We start from the raw sequence: 26,244 nt of genomic DNA, 5'->3' as shown, positions 1-26,244 counted from the left end.
TTGTCCTTGCGATAGTTTACTGAGAATGATGTTTTCCAGTTTCATCCATGTCCCTACAAAGGACACGAACTCATCATTTTTTATGTTTTTAATCATATTCTATATAGAGTAAATCACATGAATATGCCACTAATTTCCTCCTCACCAGAGCCATTGGATTTTGTGATTCTGCTTTCTTCCAGGCCTTTTTAGGTAACAGTGCTAACCAAATTACCCGATTATTCATAAAGCTCAATGAAACATTAGATCATATTTATTTTCAATAATTAAATTCATACCCAGGTGCTGAACAAGAAAAGCACTCCTTCTTACATAAAGCAAAACCAGTTTTAAAAAGACATTGCTTAGAAAGACTGAATGTAATTGTATTAGTCCATTTTACACTGTTATAAAGAACTGCCCAAGACTGTGTAAATTATAAAGGAAAGAGGTTTAATTGACTCATGGTTCAGCATGGCTGGGATGGCCTCAGGAAACTTACAATCATGCCGGAAGGCCAAGGGGAAGCAAGACACCTTCTTCACAAGGCAGCAGGAAGAAGAAATAATGCAGGAGGAACTATCAAACACTTACAAAACCATCAGATCTTGCGAGAACTCACTCACTATCACAAGAAAAGCATGGGGGAAACTGCCCCCATGACTCGATTACCTCTACCTGGTCTCTCCCTTGACACGTGGGGATTTGGGGGTTGTGCAGATTACAATTCGAGATGAGATTTTGGATGGGGGACACAGTAATGAATCAGAATATCCTACATTTAAAACTACATGTAGCAATGTAGGCGGATGCACATGTGTTCATTTGCAGGCTGTAGGGGAAGTTCTACCTTCCTGTTATTTTATTCTTATAAAATTTTATGTTCTATAATAAACTACAGTTTACTAAAGAACTGATAATAGTTCCCAAAGTGCAGAATATTGAAGCTAGATTTTAAAACCACAAAATAGCCAGGCACGGTGGCTCACCCCTGTAATCTCAGCACTTTGGGAGGCCAAGGTGGGTGGATCACAAAGTCAGGAGTTCGAGACCAGCCTGACCAACATGGTGAAACTCCATCTCTACTAAAAATACAAACATTAGCCAGGCCTGGTGGTGTGCACCTGTAATCCCAGCTACTCGGGAGGCTGAGACAGGAGAATCGCTTCAACCTGGGAGGTGGAGGTTGCAGGAGCCAAGATCACGCAATTGCACTCCAGCCTGGGCAATCACAAAATAAATAAAATAAATAAAAACAATATTTCCATAGAACTAATTGAAAGCATCCATTCACACTATTCTTATGATGGCTATGAAGTTTCTGATTTGTATCCTTTGATTTTATAAAATTAAAAAGCTCTATAGGCATTTCTTACTCTAAATTTTATAGTTTACTGAAATACAGAGACCTAAAAATACTTCTTTATCATGCATTTGGTCCTTTACAAAATTTCTTTTGGAAAAAAAAAAAATGTTTAGGAGTTCAAGACAAGATAAATGTTTTGAAACTCTCTTTGATTATAGACAATAGTAAAATGTTACTTAAAGTCAGCTATTCGCAAATCTTGGATGCATATTAAAATCACCTGGGGAGCTTTTGAAAGTCCTACTCTCCAGATCACACCTCAAACAAATTAATAAGAATTTCTGTTTAAAATCCAGGCAGGCAGGCCCGGTGCAGTGGCTTAAGCCTGTAATCCCAGCACTTTGGGAGGCCAAGGCAGGCGGATCATGAGGTCAGGAGATCAAGACCATCCTGGCTAACACAGTGAAACCCCATCTCTACTAAAAATACAAAAAAAAAAAAAAAAATTAGCCAGGCATGGTGGTGGGCGCCTGTAGTCTCAGATACTCGGGAGGCTGAGGCAGGAGAATGGAATGAACCCAGGAGGCAGAGCTTGCAGTGAGCCGAGATTGTGCCACTGCACTCCAGCCTGGGCGACAGAGCAAAACTCCTTCTCAAAAAAAAAAAAAAAAAAGACTCAGGTATCAGTGCTTTTAAAGGTCCCAAGTAATTCCCAAGTGTGTTCAAAGCTAAGAATAGTTGTTTTACAGTGTGTTTATAATCAGCTGGCAGACACAAATACATTTTAGACAGGGCAAAAGAAAGCACTTTAATTTCCTATGATTGAATTCAAAGGGAAAAACTGTACAAAGTACCCAAGTTAGGAAAAGGAGTCATTCCAGAAATAATGAACCATGTGATTTGACTATAATAATGAAGCTCATAGGTAGGCTAGGCCCAAATGCTATGAAGAGTGTCCCAAAGTGGGATCCATCACATGATGGTACATGTGGGGCTAGTGAGAAAGAAATCCCTCTTCAATTCTCTTTCTCTTCTAGTCACAAGGAGATGACAGTGCCAGTGTCCCTGCAGAACGTCTTCATGACTTACTAATACTGCTTTTGAATGAGAGAGCCAGCCTTGGGCTCAGAGTATCAAATGAGAATTTAATAATTGTCTCATTAGATATTTAGCAGGTATTTTACAATTATGGCAAGTGTTGCTTTTCCATTTACAGAAAGGAGATATGTTTTTCTTCCAAAATAAAGTTGTTTAAAGTCTTTTTTAGCTGAGTCTTTTTATTTTTATTTTTATTTTTTTTTATTTTTTTATTTTTATTTTTTTTTAAGACGGAGTCTCGCTCTGTCGCCCAGGCTGGAGTGCAGTGGCGCAATCTCGGCTCACTGCAAGCTCCACCTCCCGGGTTCACGCCATTCTCCTGCCTCAGCCTCTCCAAGTAGCTGGGACTACAGGCGCCCGCCACCACGCCCGGCTAATTTTTTTGTATTTTTAGTAGAGACGGGGTTTCACCGTGGTCTCGATCTCCTGACCTCGTGATCCGCCCGCCTCGGCCTCCCAAAGTGCTGGGATTACAAGCGTGAGCCACCGCGCCCGGCCTAGCTGAGTCTTTTTAAATACTAGAAGTAAAAGTAGAACACTGATAGAATTTTTAAAGTCACAAAATGAGAAATAATTGTTTTAAAATTGAGGTCCAAGCTGACTGAAAGCTATGGCCATAAAGTCATGTTTACTAATCTTTAGACTCAGCCCCAGCATCACTTATTTACGAATGGCCTTACATAAAGATGCAATGGATCCACGTAATCAACATTGAAAAACTCATTTATATAAATTTCTAACAAACTGCAATTACGACCTATTGGTCAGTTGGGAAAACAAGGTAGTATGGGTCTTACCAACATACATTTTAAAAATAGAATATATTAGAAAATATCAGAGTATATCATTGTCATACTTAGCAAGCATAAGGGTTATTTTGTGATACTTTTGTTTCATTTAGCACACATATATATTGTAAAATATGTTTCTTACTGTGAGTCTCAGCTGAATATTAAAAACACTGCTTTGTGTATATTAACTGAACTGTTCAGGCAATCCTATAAGGGCTTTATTATTTTTATTGTTACTATTATTATCTGTAGACAAGAGTAAACTGAGGCTAAAAATTTTAAAAGTCATTCATTTGCTCCTGGTCACACAGAGAAAATGGAAGAGCCAGATAGGGACTTAGGCAGGGTGACTAATAGTTCATGCTCTTAAAACTGTTCTCTAATTCCATGAGTATCCTTCCTTCCCTTCCATAACTGCTAATTCATAGGTCCATGGCAGGAGGCCTGCCCTCAACCATCTATGGATGAATCTCCAAAAGAATTTGCTCTGTTTTGTTTGCTGACATGACACAAATTAATCCAGTTCTCTGCAAGAGGCTCAAGGATTTCTTAGCAATGTAATAATACCTGGAAAACACTGAAAAGTATGTCTGTGGTAGATTAAAGATGGTTATACATTCTTTGCTGCCCTGTCTGAGAGGAAGAGTTGATGTCCCTCCACTTTAATCTGAGAATACTATGACTGTTCAATCAATAGTGTATGGCATAAGTGATGCTACATGGCATTGGAGGGTAGGTCACAAAAGGCCATGCAGCTTCCTTAATAACTGAAACACTTGCTCTTCAAGCCCTGAACCTCCATGTAGTAAGTTCAGGTACCCTGGGGCTTCCACGCAGGACAGGTGAGGTACACTTACTTAGGTAGACTATACCAGCTACGTACTGCCTCTTAGCCAACCCAGCTAAGGCCTCAGACATGTTGTGAAGTAAATGTGGACCTCAGAGACCAGACCATTTATAGAGTAGCATTGAGAGACTTCTGCAATGTTTTTCGTTTTGTTTTGTTTTGTTTGAGACAGAGTCTCACTCTGTCACCCAGGCCGGAGTGCAGTGGTGTGATCTCGGCTCACTGCAAGCTCCGCCTCCCGGGTTCACGCCATTCTCCTGCCTCAGCCTCCTGAGTAGCTGGGACTACAGGTGCCCGCCACCGTGCCTGGCTAAGTTTTTGTATTTTTAGTAAAGATGGGATTTAACCGTGTTAGCCAGGATGGTCTCGATCTCCTGACCTCGTGATCTGCCCACCTCAGCCTCCCAAAGTGCTGGGATTACAGGTATGAGCCACCACACCCGGCCTGCAATGTTATATAAAACAGAATAATCACCCAGCTGAGCCCTGTCCAAGATTTCGATCCTCAAAATGCAAGCTATAATATAAGGGTCGTTGTTTCAAGCCACTGAGGTTTGGGTTAGTTTGTCAGGCAGCAGTAGCTAACTGGACCAGAACTTGGTACTTGGAAGTGGGGGTGCTTTCACAACAAAACCTAAAACATACGGCATTGACTTTAGGACCAGATGGGGTCAAAAACATATAGGCCCTTAAAGTGACCATTAGCAAAAGCTGGAAAGCCCTTAAGGAGAGTGTTAGTAAATTCTGGACAGGCCTCAAAGAGTTTGGGCAAGACTGGAAATGAAATTGTTATTGGAGGTTGGAAAACGGTGACATGTTATGCAGAAGCAGCAAGTTTGCAACACTGTCACCTATGAAAACATGGAAAATAGAAAATATTTCTAATGAAGAGGTAGATTTGGCCAAGATTTGTTAGGCAAAATGTTAAAAGTGCTAACTAGTTTCTTTTAGCCGTGTATGATAAGATATGAATACAGAAAGATGAACTGAGAAAGGAACTATTCTGTTTTTAAGCAAAATTCAGGGGAATGATAAAGGATCCAGCACATGCTAGGTTTGAAAATAAAACTCTTTCTCATTCCCAGCCTCTCCAGATGACAAAAGGCTCTCAAAATAAGAAGCAGCTTCAGGATAAAGATTACTTATTTCAAGGATGTGGCTATAAGACTTTCTGTTGACCCTCTCCATTAGACAAACAGACTTTTATGTCTAGTACGGGCTTTGTCTCACAGTATCTTGACTGTCAGCCCAAGCTGAAGAGGAACTGCTCTTGAAGAGATTTGAGGGTGGGGCATTATCTAACGGAGTAAACCCCAACAAGATTTATAGAAAACCCACAAAGCTTTTAGGAAAATTGTACTAACAAAAGCACCATTGGCTTAGACTAAAGGAGACAAGAAAGTTAAAAAGAAGAGCCCATAGGCCACCCATGTTCTACAGAGGATAGAAAGCAAGTTGAGAAATCTATGCAACTACCTACATGGAGCATGGTAAACCAAAGGAAGGATGATCCAGGGGATAGAACCAAGGAGCCCAGAGGATAGAGCCCAAAGCATAGAAACATACTCAGGGGCCAGAACTGGGACCTGATCATGGAATTGGCAACCTGTGCCCAGCTGGAGTTCAACTGCTGCCATACCAAATTACCACATATTCAGTGGAGTAAGACATCATATGTTCTTTATCTTACCATTCTCTAGATTAGAAGTTATATACATTTTTTACCAGACTAAAATCAAGATGTTGGCAGGGCTGCCTTTCTGGAGGCTCTAAGAGAGAAGTCATTTCCTGCTCATTCTGATTATTGGCAGAATTCGGTATCTTGAGATTATAGTATTGAGTTCCCCATTTTCTTGCTAACTGTAAAATGAGGGTCATTTTCAGCCTCTAGATGTCATGATATTCCTTAACTCACAGCCTCCTTTTTCCATCTTCAAAGCCAGCAGCAGCCTCTCTGTCTGACTCACTGTGCTGTCTTCCTCTTGCATTTTCACAGAGTCGAGTGATTAGATTTGGCCCACAGACAAACCAGAATACCCTTTCCATCTCAAGTCCTTAAACTGAATCACATCTGCAAAGCCCCTTTTGCCATGTAAGGTAACATATTCACAGGTTCTGTGGGTTAGGACTGGACATTTTTGAAGAGGCTTTTTCTTCCTGTCATAATAACTAACTGCTATAAGCCTTCTGTTGTCCTCCTTTTAAATGGAAATTCCTTTTTAAATTTTTTTAAGAGGAGGGAGCTCACTACAATGCCCAGGCTGGAGGGCAGTGGCTATTCACAAGTGCAATCATAGCACACACTATATCCTCAAATTCCTGGCTTCAAATGATCCTCCTACATCAGCCTCCTAAGAAGCTGGAACTACAGATCCATGCCACCATGCCAGGCTTCAAATGGGAACATCTGTTGTGGCTCTCCTATCTCTGTCCTAGCAGGCTATGTGCAGGGAGTGGGCATGGGGAGGACTGACAATGTGGGAGAGGGACAGATAATCTGCCTCTTTAATGTACACATGTTCAGAACAACTAGAACTGAATTTAGGAGCTGTATCCAAGGAACAACACATGAGAAGCCTCATCCACATCTGGATCTGACTCAAATGAGGAGGTCCTGGATTTCGACCTGATGCTATAATAAATTGGCATTTCAAAGGACCTTAGAAGGGAGGTGAGTATATTTTGCATGTGGGAGAGATGTAAATAATTTGCAAACAGAAGGAAGGCTCTGGTAAATTAAAGATGAATGCAAATTTTTTGCTAGTCTCCTCAGTGAGAGGTGGAGGCTACTTCCCCTCCCCTTGAGTCTTGTGACTGTTTTGACCAACTATGTATGGCAAAAGTGAAGCAGTGCGACTTCCTGGGCCAATTATTGTGCCTGTCAGTGACAGGATACTGGAAAACATTTGTGGAACAGATCAACAAATGAAGAACCTACCCTCTGTAGAAGTCAGGGCAGAGGTTTACTTTAATTATTAATCATTTCCTATGGTCACATAACCACTTACTGAAGACTTACTATGTGCCAAGCACTATGCTAAGTGTTTTTACATATGTATACAATTTTATTTGATAACTATTATATGAAATAAATACAACTATCTCTACTTTATAGGTGAGAGCAGAGAGATTAAGTAATGTGACTATAATCATACAGTTAGTAAGTAGCATAATTGGTATTCAACCCTGAGTCCCTCTAATGCCAGTCATCTTCTTGCTTACTTACTTTCTTCTTTTCTTTACTTATTTTTAACTTCCTTCATATAGCCAGAAGAAAAATACAAATATTGCGAAAGAGTATACTCTGTGAAAAGGATAGCTCCTTCCTACCTCTGACCCTAGTCTCTCAGTTCCTATTCTCAAAGAAAAGCACTGCTGCTAGTTTCCTGTGTATCATTCTAAATATATCCTATACATATACAAATATGTGTATCCTTTTTTACACAAATGGTAATATTTTAAATACAGTTATTCAATGTTTTTCATATTACAAGATGTCTCCAAAGTTTTTATTATTTTAGTTTTGTGGGTACATAAAAAGTGTATATATGTATGGGGTACATGAGATACTTTGATATAGGTCATACGGTTTCGGTGTGTCCCCACTCAAATCTCACCTCACATTGTAATAATTCTGACATGTCAAGCGTGGGGCCAGGTGAAGATAATTGAATCATGGGGGTGGTTCCCCCATACTGTTCTCATGGTAGTAAATAAGTCTCACGGGATCTAATGGTTTTATAAAAGGGAGTTCCCCTGCACAAGCTCTCTTGCCTGCCACCATGTAAGACATGACTTTGCTCCTCATTCACCTCCTGCCATGATTATGAGGCATCCCCAGCCATATGGAACTGTGAGTCAATTAAACCTCTTTCCTTTATAAGTTACCCAGGCTTGGGTATGTCTTCATTAGCAATGTGAGAACAGACTAATAGGTATGCAAAAAGTAATAATCACATCATGGAAAATGGGGTATTCATCCCCTTAAGTATTTATCCTTCGTGTTACAATCCAACTATACTATTTTATTTTTTTGAGACAGAATCTCACTCTGTTGCCCTAGCTGGAGTGCAGTGGCATGATTAAGGCTCACTGAAGCCTCAACCTCCCAGGCTCAAGTGATCCTCTCACCCCAGCCTCCTGAATAGCTGGGACTACAGGCATGCACCACTACACCGGGCTAAGGTTTTTTATTATTATTATTTTTTGTAGAGATAGGAGTCTCACTATGTTTCTCAGGCTGGTCTCGAACTCCTGGGCTCAAGTGATCCTCCTACCTTGGACTCCCTAAGTGTTGGGATTACAAGTGTGAGGCACTGAACCTGTCCTCCAAAGTTTTTAAACAATATGCTACATCCCCATACACCAAAAAAAAGGTAAAAACTTAGAAATCTGATAGTAATTTGAGGCAGTCTATTTATTTGTTTAAACAATAAAACATCAATGTGGCCAAAATAAATCAAATATTTTATTCCTCAGGGTTTTTTTCAATGAAATCTCTTAAATTATCTGTTCTACTCCTTGTAATGGTCAAGGGACATCAAGTATTAGGTTCACTAAGCAAATGGATAAAACATGTGATGTAACTTAAGTAGTAATATTAAAGTTATATTCAAGGTATAGACACCTATGCAGTCTTGAACAAAGGATAAATGGCAGAGGTGTAGTCTAATGCTATTTAACTGATTTTAACCACTAGGCAGGGGAAATGAGGAATATAAAAAGAAAAAATAGGAACATTTCCACAGATTCTGAAATACTTATTTTTAAACATCCTGAACCTATTGCTAATCATCATATGAAAAAAATTACCTTGGCTGCCTCTTAGATAGGTTTGCTTCAATCTATTATTGATGCAAAATAAAATTTGAACAGAAGTTTTCTGAGGAGGTAGCAGAAAATTTTATTAGTATAAAACAAGAAAATATAAATTCTACAAAAGATGAAAGAAAGACTTTGCAATATGAAAGATTAATTCAATACTTCAAGAATCACTCTCCTGGAATAGGCATTTATGTTCAGAATATCAGAAAATTATCAAACTGCACCTTTCAGGATAAATTTGGCCAATAAATGTCATACAAAATAAAACTATCAATTAATAAAATCTGTCTTTCCATTAGTAGTAATAAAAAAAAATGGCCCAAATGTTTGGTTATAAATTTTTCATCACACCTGAGTAACTTATACATCAAAGTGACACCATAAATAATATATACGAGAATAATCCACATTTGTCTTAGTTTGGATTTCCCCTAGCAGCATACTCTGCAACCAAGATTCCCCTGCAAGTTGTTAATTTGGGAGATCTCAGGAGACACTGGCAGAGTGGGAAGTCAGTGAAGTGTGTTTTATCAAAGCAGTTACCACTGTGGGAGACTTGAAGTTGGTGTAGAACATGCCCAACCTAGGGGCAAGGGAGCTGGGGTATTTATCCATTGGCTCTCATGGTTTGAGGGCTGCTCCCTAGAAGTGTTGATTCGTGGACCCTTCCCACCTGCTGGGAACACAGGCAGGGTGCTCAGCCCAGAAGAAAGCCCTAAGGCAGTAGCAAAACCACTGCACTACAGGGGTAGGACCTGAGGACATACAGACAGTCACTGATATGAGATATTTCAGAGCACGGGTCAGCAAACATTTTCTATAAAGAAAAAGAGAGTAAATATGTTAGGCTTTGCAGGCCATTACAGTCTCTGTCACAGCTATGCAACTGTGGAGTTGCACAAAAGCAGCCACAGACAATACATAAATGAGCATGGCTGTGTCTCAACAACACTGTATTTACAGACACAAATTTGAATTTCATAGAATTTTCATGTGTTATGAAATGTTATTCTTCTTTTGATTTTTTTTTCAACCATTTAAAAATGCAAACACTATTCTTAGTTTGCAGCCACGCAAAAAAACAGGCTGTATTTAGCCTTCAGGCCACAGTTTGCCAATCCCTGTTTTAGACTATGAAGATATTTACCAAACACTTATAAAATCTCAAGGGAGATGACATTCAATTTGCAAGAATATCACATGAGAACATTTAATAACCAATTGAATACAAAATAGCCCTAGTGTTTCAAAAAATAATTTATTTTCATGTTGGTTCACTGCTATATGCAGGAGTTACTAATGAATTATTAAATGAAATGAACATGTATACAAAAATCCAAGTGGTACAAATTATCTCAGACTTATTTAAAAGCTGATAGAGTTCATCTCATTAGCTTGTTCTTTTAAGGTAATCTTATATCTGATGACTACTAAAACAAAAATGAGGCCGGGCATGGTGGCTCACACCTGTAATCCCAACACTTTGGGAGGCAGGTGGATCACTTGAGGTCAGGAGTTCAAGGCAAGCCTGGCCAACATGGTGAAACCCCATCTCTACTAAAAATACAAAAAATTAGCTGGGCATGGTGGTATGTGCCTGTAATCCCAGCTACTCAGGAGGCTGAAGCACAAGAATCGCTTGAACCCACGAGGTGGAGGTTGCAGTGAGCCAAGATCACGTTATTGCACTCCAGCGTGGGCGATACAGCGAGACTCAGTCTCAAAAAAAAAAAAAAAAAAAAAGAGAATGACTATATCACAAAGTTTTTCAAGTGCACTGTGTTAATTTGCATACTTAAATTAACTGTGAAGTTTAAGTAACGCAATCTTAAAAAGCAACTGCAGACTATACTGGGCATACTGCCTAAAGGGTAGCCCTGCTCTGCAAGGAGCAGTGAAAAAAAAAGGCAACTACAGAATGTCATTTTATAAAGGGATATCAGTGAACTGGTTGGAAGCTGGGGCTTCTTTGTCTTGGGCTGTTTGCATAACAAACACATTTTTTTCCTTATTCTATTTATTTATTTATTTTTGAGATGGGGGTCTTGCTATGTTGCCCAGGCTGATCCCTAACTCCTGGCTTCAAGCAATCCTCCTGTCTCAGCCTCCTAGACTACTGGGAGCCATTGCACCCAGACTACTTTTCTTTAAATTGTAAATTTACTTGGGTCAGGTGGGGTGGACCATGCCAGTAATCCCAACACTTTGAGAAGTCAAGGCGGGAAGATTACTTGAAGGCCCAGCCTGGGCAACACAGTGAGTCCCCATCTCTACAAAAAAACAAAACAAAACAAAAAATTAGCCGGGTATGAAGGCACATACCTGTAGTCCTAGCTACTCAGGAGGCTGAGGCAGGAGGACCACTTGCGCTCAGGAGTTTGAGGCTACAGTGAGCTATAATCATGCCACTGCACTCTAGTCTAGAAAACAGAGTGGGACCCTGTCTCTAAAAAAAAAAAAAATGTATAGATTGTGATTGGAATTTACTTGGAATTGGTTTCCAGGATGAAAGGAAGAAATGCTGTAGATTACAGAAGAATATAAAGTCTCCTCCTCAAAGCTTCCCTTTATGCCCACATTATAGCAGGTAAAAGGGTCAGAGTACCAAAGAACCTAAGCTCAATACTGTAGGGGACCAACCTAACCTCTCTGATCATCGTTCATTTATAGAATAGTCATTGAACACCAACTGTGCAAAAAGCTCCTTGCTAGATGCTGGAGATAGACACAAAAACCTTCCTGTTTGTAAAATGGATATAATTATGTGCCTTAGAGCAAGCATTCTGAATACACAGGCTTCAAGACATTCCGCTGAAAAATATTTGTTGATTAAACCAATATTTCTCAAATACCTTCTATGTACCAAGCCCAGTGCCCAGCCACAGGCTTACAGCAAAAAACAAACAAACACTAGATAAATTTGATGAACTCATAGGACCTACAGTATATAAAGGATACAGACATTTAATAGTAAACAAAGAAGTAAAACAATTATAGACATTTCTAAGTACCAAGAAGAAAATGAGTACAATGCTATGATAAAGAGAATAACAAAGGTCTTAGAAATTTTTGATTTTTTGAGTTATAATTTGTCAGGAACAAATTTTTCTGAGGAGGTTTCATTTCAGCTGAGACCTGAGAGGAAAGATAGAGAAAGTATTAAAAAGATGATAGCAAGTGCAAAATCCTTTTGTGAGAAAGAACTTGATCTGCTTTCAAAACTGCCAGCATGACCAACAGATATAAGGCAGAACGGAAATGGGGTCAGAGACAGAAGCGGGTGCAGGTCATGTAAAGCCTTGAGAACATGAAGATACAATTAGAGAGTTAAAAAAATTAGAGTTGAGGCTGACTCCCAATTTTCTGATTATAAAGGATTGATGGTTACATGTAACTTGCAGAGAAAATGGAGACTGAGGAAAAGATAAGTTTGGGTCTATAATCTAAAATTTTACTGGTATATATTAGCTTGAGGTATGTACAAAAGCCCTAGTGGGAATGTCAAAAAGGCATGTAGGCATATGAATCTGGAGTTCAGAGGAGAGGTTTTGACTGAAGAAATACTTTGGGAGAGTACTTCGCCTATAGGAATACTTTAGGGGAATATTTAGCCTATAGGATTGCAGGTTCTGAGATTATCAGAGAAGAGTGCTACATTGTTCGATGAATATTTGCTGAATGAATAAATGAACAACTCATTTAAAATGTAAGTCATAAGTCAGAGAGACAAAATTTAAATCTTGACTGTGCCACTTGTGAGCTGTATGACCTTCGGTAAATCACTTAACAACAGTGAGCTCAATTTTCTCATCTGTGAAAGGGGAAACAATAATAACCAGCTCACTTGGTTGGTTTTAGGATTAATGAAATTACAGTTATAAAGTGCTTAACAGTGAATGGCACACAACAGCCTCCAGTAGATGTTAACTTTCCTCCACTTGACTTCCACAATACCCAGTGCTGTAGGTGAAACTTTCTACTGCACCTTTACCAAGCAGCTCCTCTCCCCTTCTGCCTTTCTCCCTCCTTTCCTTTGCTTCCTTCTGTTACTGTCTTGTGCACTCTCTCTCTCTCTCTGTCTTTCTCTCTCTATCTTTCTCTCTCTCTCTCTATCTTTCTCTCTCTCTCTCTCTCTGTGTGTATGTGTGTGTGTATGTGTATGTGTCTTTCTGTTAAAACCCATTGAGTGCCTGCTACCTATATGTAATGCTTCTCTTGGACACTGAAGATACAGCAATGAGCAAAAGTGTAGTAGCACAGAACACAAGCAATCTTGTGGTTTACATTACCCTAAAAATAGAATTAAACCAAAGACCCACTTAATCTAATTAACTATGATAAAAGTGAGTCACTACAAAAGAAAAAAAAATTACTTAAAAGCAGCCATAAAGAATGAAATCTTGTCCTTTGCAGCAGCATGGATGGAGCTGGAGGCCATTATCCTAAGAGAATGATCTCAGAAAACAGAAAACCAAATACCACATATTCTGACTTATAAGTGAGAGCTAAACAATGGGTACACATGGACATAAAGATGGAAATAATAGACACTGGGGACTCCAAAAGGAAGGAGGGTAGGATGGGAGCAAGGATTGAAAAAGTTACCTATCAGGTACAATGCTCGCTATTTGGATAATGGGTACACTAGAAGCCCAATCCCTACCACTACAAAATATGCACATATAACAGACACATGTACCCCCGAATCTAAAATAAAATAATTTATTTTTTAAAACTGTCAGTGAAAAGAAGAGAAGCAAAGAAGTTTCCACTAGTTTCTAGAGAGGTAACTAAAAAATTCCACCAATATGAACTCTTCCCTCCCTCGGCATTTTGTTTACCCCATGCTGTGCCCTACCGAGTTGCTTCCTGGATTGTGAAAGCAAGCTCTAAGGAAAGAACGAGGAAGTATACAACTTAATGCAGAGCAACAATCACAGAAGCACTTTAATCAGGAGACACAGGAAACTTTTATCTTGAAAAGCTGAAAAGAAAAAGACTAAAAAAAGTGTTAATCCAGTTTTTCTGTCATAGCTTAATATGAGCAATTGCAATCATTCTGTTAAAATAAACGGCTTTCTCACAAAACTTGAGCGTTTATGTCCTTAACCTCTTAGACACTTGTCCAGAAGTAAAGCTGGGACAACACTTCCCACTGGAAAGATGGTTGCGGAAATTCAATGAGGCCATCCACTGAAAGCATCTAGAACAGCCATGAGTACAAACCAGACAATTTTTATTATTATTATTATACTTTAAGTTCTAGGGTACATGTGTACAACGTGCAGGTTTGTTACATATGTATACATGTGTACATGTGTACAACAGCACATGTTGGTGTGCTGCACCCATTAACTCATCATTTACATTAGGTATATCTCCTAATGCTATCCCTCCCACCTCCCCCTACCCCACAACAGGCCCCGGTGTGTGATGTTCCCCACTCTGTGTCCAAGTGTTCTCATTGTTCAATTCCCACCTATGAGTGAGAACATGCAGTGTTTGGTTTTCTGTCCTTGCGATAGTTTTCTCAGAATGACGGTTTCCAGCTTCATCCATGTCCCTACAAAGGACATGAACTCATCCTTTTTTATGGCTGCATAGTATTCCATGGTGTATATGTGCCACATTTTCTTAATCCAGTCTATCATTGATGGACATTTGGGTTGGTTCCAAGTCTTTGCTATTGCAAAGCAGACAATTAACAATGTCACTACCAGCTCCTTCCCCTCTCCCTCTTGCATTTTAAAAATAAATTCTGATATTCACACACACACACATACACCCCTAGCTCAATCTTTTATAGAATTGCGAAAAAATAAATTTAGATTTTATTCAACAAGTCTGATTTCTTTTGGGGAAAGAGTCTTCACTTGTATTAAGAAAAAGACAGCAGATTTATGTCTATAATGCTTTCGTAAATAAATCAAATGCAAGTATAAAAGAACCTACTCAAGACTGAAATTCTGTCATATAACAATAGGTAACATAACAGAAATCTGTCTTTGATTTTTCTTCTCAAGTTCTTGAACAACATTTTAAATAATTTTATTTATTAATAGTGTTTATTGGAAAGTGCAGAGTAATTCATTTCTTAGTCTTAAAAGAGAAGCTGAAAAGTTGATATTTGGCCACCAGATGGCGCCAAACCCCCAAATATTTTTGTGCCAGGCATTCAAAGCGCTCAAAAGTTAATTTAGAGCTAAAGGTTAGGCACTTGTTTATTGACTTTTATGCTTATATGTACAGCCATCTTGGAAAATAATACAAAATAATTTCCCACAGATCACGACTCCTTCATGTGACCCTACCAGATTCTTGCTTTGCTGTTGTCATTCTAATATATCTAGTTGAAAAAGTACTTTTCACCACCAGACCCTCACCACATAAGTTTAGTGAGGAATTTATTCATTAAACATTAAACCATGAATGATAAAAAAGTGTTAAATAAAATTTCTCCAAGCTCTCAACTTTTAGTTATTTTAAATTCAAAACAACCCTGTAAAAACTGATTCAAACCAGCTTTCTAGGATCATTAAAGTTTGGGACAGAAAGTAAAACTGTTTCAGATGTATTAATGGGACATGGAAATTTCATTCTTAAGTACTGTGCATAGCTGTTTCTTTCCAAAGAAGTTACCCTTCATATGTGTCTTCTTTTCAACCTGCCAATCTCAGTACTGTGTATTTTTAAATCTGTTCTACATGTTTCTGGATGATACCATAAGATTTTGAGTTGTCATCTCATTGAAATGATTTCGTTTTCAACATTCTATTTTTTATTTTTAAATGTAGGATATAGAATATACTGAAATTATAGATATTTGACATTTTAAGTTAATAAGTTAGAAATAATCAAAAAGAATATTAGAAATTTTCATTAAGAATTGAAACTTATATCAATATTGATAGGTTATGCAGTTATTATCTACAACTTCCAAAACCTCAGAAAATTAAAAAACAAAAGTTTATTTCTTGCTCACACTCCAACTTCACTGTAGGTCATTTCGGGCTCCTCCACATCAAACTCACTCTAGGAACCCAACTAAGGGGTTAGTCACCAACTGGAATATTCCTAGTTTCTATAACACAGAAGAAAAGAGCTAGAAAATGTATACTTGCCCAAAAAGCTTCCATCTGGAAGTGACACATCACTTTCACTCACATCTCTTTGGACAAATTAGTTACATGGGTACACCAAACACCAGTGGACCTGGAAAGTAGAAACCTGGAAATAGATGATGAAGAGTTGCTATAATTCATAAATATTAAATAATTATACCCATATATAACAATGTTTTGGGGCTACTATGATAAAAAAACATTTTATAAGAATTCCTACGTCATTATCAAATCTTCTTTGTATTTTCAATCTATGTAGGGTAAAAGATTAAAGAAAATGTAAAAAGTTCTTTTTACAGATATTAACTGGAGAGAAAAGACATATTTGAAAAACAAAAATTCTTGCGACAACCAATGCCAGAAATTTCGACAAATATTCTCATAAGTGCTAAAGCGGATGAGTGAGGAAGCACAAGGTGTTAGTTAAAGACTAACTGAGAGCAAGGAGATTTTATCTGGGTGTCACCAGAAGTGCAGCATTTGTATTGAAGTAGCTGGAGGACATTAGAAAAAACAGACAGATAGATAGGAATAAATGAGGTTGTTAAGGAAGAATTTTACAAAATCTTTACTAAGTTTCCCAGATCAGCAAACATTTTCAGAGAGAGAGAGAGAGGGAGAGAGAGAGAGAGAGAGAGAGAGAGTGTGTGTGTGTGTGTGTGTGTGTGTTGGAAAGAAGTGGGACGGGTGGGATAGTGGAAAGAAATCAATCCTCAAAGTTGCCAACTCACTTTTCCCAAGGAAGACTTTTTTAAAATTCTTCCATCAACTATCAACTCAATTTTATGAAGAATATTTTATCACAAAAAGCTAAAATAATATTGAAATTTTAATTCTGAAAAATTTTAGCTTTATACAACCCTAACTTTATCATGTTACTGTGGACCAGTAAAAACTTTGTCACAAGCCAGTTTCTGCGAATAGCTGACCTGACATGGAAAGTCCAAATTGAGATTAATAATTTCATCCAGTTGGCAATGAACAACTACTGTACATCTTTAAGTAGAGAGCTGCCTAGAATTGGGGGATGGAGCTGGAAGAAGGAATCTAGCAGAAGTGAGAACTTCCAAAATGACCCTGATGTAACTCTGAAAGTTATGGGGACCTAGATTAGGATGCAGACAGAGAAAAGGGAGAAGGGTATTTTAGAAGGAAAACCAAAAGGAAACCTTAAAAATAAGCCTATTTTCCCACTGGAGGAAAGGTTTAGTTTGTTTTGGTTTGGTTTGGTTTTAATGGTTTGTATAACAAACAGAGTTCTTAAATGTCTAACACATCAAAATGGTCCATAGATCTTGAAAAAATGCTATATAAACAAAGATATAATCCAGTAATGAGAAAGAAAAGTATTTCAACATCTTCCGCGGGTTGGGGGCTATTACTTAAACCTTCATCTGGTAGACCTGACCCCTGGGGAAGGCAGCAAACTGATCTTGTTTATGTAACTCTAATCTCATTTTTGTTTTTACTTTTATCGTGACCCATTCAATCATGCAGCTATATGAAAACAATACTTAGGAATAGTCATGTACTAAAGTATGAGATGATTAGTTATTTGTACCTGTGCAACTCTGAAGAAGGAAAGCATTACTTAGCTTAGACTGCAAGTATTTATCAAGAATTATTGAAACTGGCCAGGCACAGTGGCTCACGCCTGTAATCCCAGCACTTTGGGAGGCTGAGGTGGGTAAATCACCTGAGGTCAGGAGTTCGGGACCAGCCTGGCCAACATGGTGAAACCCCCGTCTCTACTAAAAATATGAAAATTAGTCAGGCGTGGTGGCAGGCACCTGTAATCCCAGCTACTCGGGAGGCTGAGGCACGAGAATTGCTTGAACCCAGGAGGTAGGGTTGCAGTGAGCCAAGATCATGCCACTGCACTCCAACCCGGGCGACAGAGTGAGACTCTGTCTCAAAAAAAAAAAGAAGAAGAAGAAGAATTTATTAAACTAAGAGCATATTTTATTTGCAAGTAGTTTTAACCTTAGTAAATCCCAGTACTTTTCTTTGTAGTAAAATAATACTTTATTTTTCTGGGGAAAAAAATCGTTTGCATTAATTAACTTTTAAAATATATTTCTTTATACAGGGCATTCTTCTCCACCGCAAATAAATCAACAGATGGCATCATTTTTTTAAGATGACTAAAAATCCAACATCCAATCAAATTCATTATATTGTTATGCATCATTTTGGAAAATGCCTACTGCCATATGTTTTTAAACAATAACAATAGTAAATTTCCCCTGTTTTAAATGTAAAATATTTCAAGATCACCAAAACATTCAGGGAATAATAGAAATATCCAGGCCAGGAGCAGTGGCTCACGCCTGTAATCCCAGCACTTTGGGAGGCCGAGGCAGACAGATCATCTGAGGTCAGGAGTTCGAGACCAGCCTGGCTAACATGGCAAAATTCTGTCTCTACTAAAAATACAAAAATTAGCTGGGCATGGTGGCAGGCGCCTGTAATCCCAGCTACTCAGGAGGCTGGGGCAGGAGAATCACTTGAACCCAGGAGGTGGAGGTTGCAGTGAGCCAAGTTTGCGCCATTGCATTCTAGCCTGGGTGACAAGAGCAAAACTCCTTCTAGAAAGAAAGAAAGAAGAAAGAAAGAAAGGAAGAAAGAAAGAAAGAAAGAAAGAAAGAAAGAAAGAAAGAAAGAAAGAAAGAAAGAAAGAAAGAAAGAGAAAGAAAGGGAAAGAAAGAAAGAGAAAGAAAGGGAAAGAAAGAAAGAGAAAGAAAGGGAAAGAAAGAAAGAGAAAGAAAGAAAGAAAGAAAATCTAAGTACCTCCCATAAGTTTTAAACATAAAACAGAAAATAAAATAATCTGGGCACCTCCACATACACAGTAATCAGATTTTTTTTTCCCATCCCAGAGATAAATACTATCTCAATTTGATGTGTCATTATTATCACACATGCTGTTGTGACTTTGCTACATATGTAAGCATCCATAAGCAATATACAATACTGTCTGGCACATTTTAAAACTTTATATATAGCCTTTCCCATGTTCGTTTTTTCACTCAACATAACGTTGAGATTTAGCCACAGGTTGATACATATAACTATGGTTCATTCATATTTTCCATCACATAAAATTTACTTAATCATTCCCCTGTTTAACAATTAGATATTTTTCCATAGTTGTGTTATGAACAATGCTGCCATCACTGTCTTGTCCCAATCTTGTATGCACATGCAAGACTTTCTCTAAATTCCACATCATCGCCCTGTACAGCCTCTCACCAGCAGTATAAGTTCTTTCTTCTCCTCCACACCAACACATCCTTTTATGAAATTTTCTGATTTCATGCAGTCTGATGTGTATGAAATGATGTTGCATAAAGATTTTAATTTCCTTTTTTCTGATTACCAGGGAGGTTAAGCATCTTTGCCTCTTCATCTCTTTACTTGTTTCTCTATTGAGTTGATTAAGTTTTTTTGTTTGTTTGTTTTTGGAGACAAGGTCTCACTCTGTTGTGCAGGCTGGAGCACAGTGGCATAATCATAGCTCACTGCAGCCTTGATTTCCCAGGCTCAAGCGGTCCTCCCACCTAAGCCTTTCGAGTAGCTGGGACCACAGGCGCAAGCCACTGCCCAGCTAATTTTTTAATTTTTTATAGAGGTGAAGTCTCACTGTGTTGACCAGGCTGGTCTCAAACTCCTAGGCTCAAGCGATCCTCCAGTCGGCCTCCCAAAGTGCTGGGATTACAGGCATGAGCCACCACACCGGGACTTTTATTTCTAATGCTGTAAGTATCTCTATATATTTGCAATATCATTTCTTTGAAAGTCAATAATAAGTGCTATAAATCTCTCTCTCAATCTATGGCACATATATTTACTTCTTAATGCTTGCCCTTAATGCACATGAAGTAATATTAAAGGAATACCCATGTATGTACTCAATATGCAGATTGCTTTCTTTTGCTTTATGGTGTTTTTTATATCTTGTGTCTTTTTTTTTTCTAAATCACTATTCTGAGGGCATAAAGAATTTTCTTCTAGAATTTTTAAAGCTGTTCTTTCACACTAAAGTCTTTTATACACCTAAAATATATTTTTTTAGTATGATGTTAGGTAAGAATCTAATTTTATTTGTTTCCATGTGGGTGAAGAATTGCCCTGGCACCATTTATTGAATAATGCTCTTTTCCTTGATTTTTATAGCATCTCTTTCATATATCACATTTCTAATACGTGAGCATCTGTTTCCGAGCTCTCTATTCTTTTCCAGCCAGCAGGGAACTTAAAAGGAGCAAAGCTTTATCTCACTCTTATCATTCATTATCTGAATTTTTCTGTAAGTTAAATTACAAGAAACTTTACATCTTCAAAAAGAATGAGAAATGAGCTGGATAAAATAGGTCTGTGCTTTATTTTCATCAACTTATCAGTATAAATTTTAATACAAAACTCTGATTCCCTAAGAAATGTTCCACATTCTTATGATCATTTGAGGTTAAAACAATCAATTTGAGATTTTTTTACTTTTCCTTTTCCACCTGGGGTGTCAGTCAATGAAATGAACACTTTTCCACAATGGTAAAATCTGCTGAGGAAGAGTAGGGGACAAGTGGGGAAAGAACACACACAACAGTTTGAGTTCATTGCTCACTTTATTTCTTCTGTCTTCTGGTTCTTCTGTTGTTTGTTAGACTTTTTCCAAAGTGTCTTCCTCAAATGTGATACCCCATTTAAGAGGCTGAGTGATGATGTAGTATGGGATCTCCGGAGCCACATCAGTTTCATTGAGTCCTGGCTCTGTCATTTTCAAGCTGTGAGACCTCGGACATTTACATAACATCTCTGTGCCTCAGTCTCCTCAGTGGTCAAGTGTAGATAAAAAATGAACCTACCTCACAGGGTTACTGTGAGGAACAAATAAATTGGTATAATTAATATATCTAAGGCACCGAAGAAGTAACATAAGTGTCAATAGATGCTACTCCACTGTCTTCTGGCTGCCTGGGTGGTACTAGAGAACTGATAACCAAATCTGAAATGTTTTCCTGTCTAGGACTTGTTCTTTCTGCCTGAAGTCTTATAACATTTTCTATTAATAATTGGCAATAGGAATTTTATCATTATATACTAAGTATGCTTTTCTTCATGTCTCCAGTCTGGAACTTGGTGAGATATTACCAACTGCAAGCACTTTTTTTTTTTTTTTTGAAACAAGGTCTCTCTCTGTCGCCCAGGCTGGAATGCAATGGCCAAATCTCAGCTCACTGCAACCTCCATCTCCAGGACTCAAGCAATCCTCCTGCCTCAGCCTCCTGAATAGCTGGGACTACAGGTGTGCACCACGATGCCTGGTTAATTTTTGTATGTTTTGTAGAGACAGCGTCTCACTACATTGCCTAGGCTGGTCTTGAACTCCTAGGCTCAAGCCATATGCCTGCCTTGGCCTCCCAATGTGCTGGGATTGGGAGTGGGCATGAGCCACCACTCCCAGCCTTTTTCTTCGTCTTATGGAAACTGTCTTGCCTATTTATTATTGGCTTCCTTTTTTCTTCTTCTGGAACTATTACTCACATGTTAGGCCCCCTGGACATATTTCCTAAGTATCTCCCCCAGATTTCCATCTTTTTATATTTTTACTCTGTACTTCAAGAAATGTCTTGGTCCTGATTTCTAGACAACTATTTCAGATTTCAACAGTGAGCATAGCGTCTCCTCCCCCAGTTCCTCTACTAAATTATTTATTTGGAATTTTTTCTTAGCTCCAGAGAGCCTCTTTTGTGCAACACTTTTATTTCTTTGGATGCTCTTATTATTTTTGAATTCAAGATTTCCTTTTTCTTCTCCCAGAAGTTCTATTTCAGTGATTGTTCTGCTGGGTCAGCCCCTCTGGCTCCTGACCCCATTTAAATAGGATGTTATTTTTCCTTTTGGCTCAGTTGGTTCACTTCTGGTTCCTAGAGAACTCTGTATGGCAGTGGTCTTGCAGGATGCAAGGCAAAGATCGTGTCAAGGTGGCAAGTAGAGGGGCAGGCAGAAAGCTATTGCCCTTTTGCAGCAACTGAAGGAAGCCACCCTGTTATCTGGCCTCTCAAAGATCTCCCAGCCTCAACAGCAGGGAAGACTCAGCGAACCCATTAAACTCCTTCTTGACTTTTTGGAGGCCAAAGAGACTGAGTATACTTGTGCTGAGCCTGTACTTTCTCCCTGAGACGGCCAAAGTCTCCCCTGGATCCATGGCTTTCTCTAATTTATAAAAAATAAAAGGAAAAATGCTTTAAAAAAAAAAAATCACAGAAGTGTACGAGGTAGGATTCTTATGGGAAGGCCAGCTTTGTTATTTCTATCATTTCCAAATATTCTAAAACAAATACATATAATTTTAATAAATAAGAAAGTGTTGGGGCTGGGTGTGGTGGCTCATGCCTATAATGCCAGCACTTTGGGAGGCCGAGATAGGTGGATGGCTTTGAGCCCAGGAGTTTGAGACCAGCCTAGGCAACATGGCAAAACCCCATCTCCACTAAAAATACAAAAATTAGCTGGGTGTGGTGGCAAGTGCCTGTAGTCTCAGCTTCTCAGGAGGCTGAGGTGGAAGGATCACCTGAGCCCAGGGAGGTCAAGGCTGCAGTGAGCCAAAATCGCACCACTGCACTCCAGCCTGGGTGACAGCCAGACCATGTCTCAAAAAAAAAAAAAAAAAAAAAAGAAAGAAAAGAAAGTTTTGTCCTACTATTCATATTAAAGCCACCAGAAGCTTTTGGTGGTTTAGACCTTTTTAAAACTCTTAAGTTTATTATTGGCCAAAACATGTCACATGCTTCAAATTATAAATGTTACTATTATATTTCAGTGAATCCGAATACATTTATAAACCAAATTACTGAATTAAACATTAGGATTAAAATGAGATCCAACAAATATTTCACCATAATATGATACCTTAAGTTGTTACATGTGATGATTGACTACAGATAACTTTATGCAGATTTCATAGAATTGTTAAAGGTCATGCTGTTAGCAATAGCTCACCTCTACAAATGGCTAACGAAAATTTTCTATTTCAATAGGTGAAACACCATATTGGAAAAATGTCTAACTTGAGGGATAATAATTTCTATATATTATTAACTTTGAATTTGTTCTTGTCATTTAAAAAAAACATGTGCATGACTTACAAATTCAAGCAGTACAAAATGGTACACAATGAGAAATAGGCTTATCTACTGCCCAGACTTCCCAGTCTCCTTCTCAGGTCATAACAGTTTCTTGAGTACCACTCCTTATATGCATTTAAATATCCTTCTAAAAAATGCAAACATACAGTACACACTATTCTGCACCTTGGTTTTTTTTTTTAAGCAACAATATTTCTTGGGTATCATTTCATATTTTTGAATGGCTGTGTGTAGTGATCCATTTCTGTATTATCAGTAAATATGTTTCACATATCCCTGACCACCCAGCGGTCATTTTTTTTTTTAAATAATGAAAGCTAACACTTGCATAGCACTTACTATGTACCAAGGACCTTCTATGAGGTAAGAATTATTATTATTATCTCCATTTTACTGATAGGGAACTGCGGTTCAAGGTTTTGCAAATAGGAGAGCCAGAATTCAGAAAAGATTTGATATAATATTCTATTCAAGTTTTCATATTTTTATAGAGATGTGTTTAGTCATTACTATTCTCCTGTATTGAAAAAGATACCCCAAAGTGACTATTTGTCTTTTACCAACTGCTGCTATTTCTGACATGATTTATTACAGTTTCCCTAAGCAGAATTCCTTTCCACATTCATATATCCTCTTTTGCGTGGTTTGTAACAGGCCAGCACCCTCATTCTGCCCTGCAAAAGGCCCAACTCCTGAAGACCCTAGCAGTGCTTCTATTTCCCAGGCCATTTCCTTTTCTGCAGCTTCAGAGACTCCAGCTCTTTCCTGTTGACATGATGTGTATATAACAGGTCCTCAAATAACATCGTTTTGTCCACGTCGTTTTGTTGTAATGTTGGTAGAGGGAAAAAAAATCAATTCCCAGAAGGGCCACTGTCCATGTGGAGTTTGCACGTTCTCCCCATGTCTGCATGAGTTTTCTCCGGGTAGCTTGGTTTCCTTCCACATTCCAAAGATGTGCATGTTAGGTGAATTGGCATGTCTACATGGTCCCAGCTTGGGATGGCGGCCTGGCCAGGGCTGGTTTCCACCATGAGCCCTGAGCTATCTGGATAGGCTTGGGCCACCTGTGACCCTGAACTAGAATAAGTGGGCTGGAAAAGCAATGAATGAATGAATGAACGAATGAATGCAAATGATTATAAAATAAACATGCTTAAAGTCTACTGTAATCATACAAATGCATGACAATAAATGATGCCATCTGAAGGTACTCATTGAGCCTGCCATATTGGTTGTTTTTGAACTGCCTGGTGGTAGGAGTTGCTCCTAACAATTTTCACTTTGCAAACTTTTATTCCTTAATTTAACTCCCCACCACTATATCAATATCACTCATTGATTCACCAAAAATTGGGTAAATAATTATCTTACTTGTTTTTATTGATCTTTCTTAAATATATATATAGCTCACATTTATTTCAGTGTTTAATATTAGAAGTGTCTTGGGTCTTTAGAAGTTTGGTGATATTTTTGTGACAAAAATGTGTTGTAGGAACTTAACTCTTGTTTATATCAATTAGCCTATGGTAAAATTGGGGGGTTTTGGTCGTTTTTTTGAGACAGAATCTCACTCTGTCACCCAGGCTGGAGCGTAGTGGCACAATCTCAACTCACTGCAACCTCCACCTCCCAGGTTCAAGCAATTCTCCTGCCTCAGCCTCCTGAGTAGCTGGGATTACAGGTGTGCACCTCCATGCCGGGCTAATTTTTTATTTTTAGTACAGACAGGGTTTCACCATGTTGGCTAGGTTGGTCTCAAACTCCTGACTTCAAGTATCTGCCCACCTCGGCCTCCCAAAGTGTTGGGATTATGGGCGTAAGGCCACGGTGCCTAGCCTAAATTTGTTTTCTTATATGTTGTTTTGCTTAAAGTCGAAGTTTCCAGGAAGTTATCCACATTAAGTGAGGACTTACTGTATCTAGAAGCTCTTCTCATAGGCTAGTGGATGTTAGACTAACTATAAGTCAAAGTAAATTTGAATAGCCATTATCTCTCAGTCAGGGGCTTATTTTCATTGTGTTTTGCAGCTTCCTTGAGTGAAGAACAGCTGAGCTGGTTTCAGTGTCAAATGGAGCCTTGGTGGTGACTCCAGGGTTACAGTAAGATGAAAGTCATCACTCTTTCCTGCCCTGCTCCCAAGGCAGACATTGCTAATCAATCCCTGCACTCTATACTGCTGAGATCTGATTAGGTTTCACTGTATTCTCAATATAGTGTTCTAGGAAACCACTCCCAAGTGACCCTCTATATCTACATAGTCTAAGATTATGCTATACCAGCTTTAGGCCAAATCACAAATGAAGCAAATTGCATTCTTACATATTGGCATTTCCTTTTCATTATACATAAAATGATTCAAATATTTTGCTTTTGTTACCTCTCCTATTTTTCAAACTTTATTTTTGATGGGTGTAATATTATTACTTAATTTTATTTAGTCTCTAAACATGGAAAATTTGTCTTTTCAATTATAGAATGCTTTTAAGTGTATTAATAACAACTACTATTCAGAACAGGGATCTCTGAAGAACTAAAAATTAAGACAAAATAACCACTACTACAGTTTAGTCACTGAGTTCTCATATTTAATCCAAATACATCTATTTAAGTGACTGTCTGTAATCAGGGCTTTGCTGAGTTCATTGATTGAATTCATCTGTGATGTCTCAGAAATGCACAGTTACAAGAGTATCAGGTGGTAGCTGCACTTGCTGTGAAATAATATTGTGCAATTCTATATCTTGCAAGGATGTAATAACTTTTGTTTACTCTAAGTATATGACTAACCATCTAATATACCCTGGATTCTGGTCACTAGAAGGTAATGTGTCAGCCTAAAAAGGTAAATAAAAATTAGTTTATATTTTATTGTGATTGAAATGGAAAAAAGTCTATATTACAGGAGTATATTTATTTAACAAGAGGCCCATGGTCTAGGGAATGCTGGCTTATGAGGCCCTAGTTTGCCTTACAGAGGCGCTTCCTCTAGAATGTACTTTGCCAAAATAAAAAGTTGAAGATTGACCATGGGCAACAGAGAAAGAGCTGGGCTTTGGAATCAATCACTGCTCAGTCTTTACAGGAGTATATTTATTTGTTTTAACAAGAGGCCCATGGTCTAGGGAA

The sequence above is a fragment of the Symphalangus syndactylus genome, chromosome 11, assembly GCF_028878055.3.
Source record: "Symphalangus syndactylus isolate Jambi chromosome 11, NHGRI_mSymSyn1-v2.1_pri, whole genome shotgun sequence".
Classification (NCBI taxonomy): Eukaryota; Metazoa; Chordata; class Mammalia; order Primates; family Hylobatidae; genus Symphalangus; species Symphalangus syndactylus.
This window is presented reverse-complemented; position numbering follows the sequence as displayed.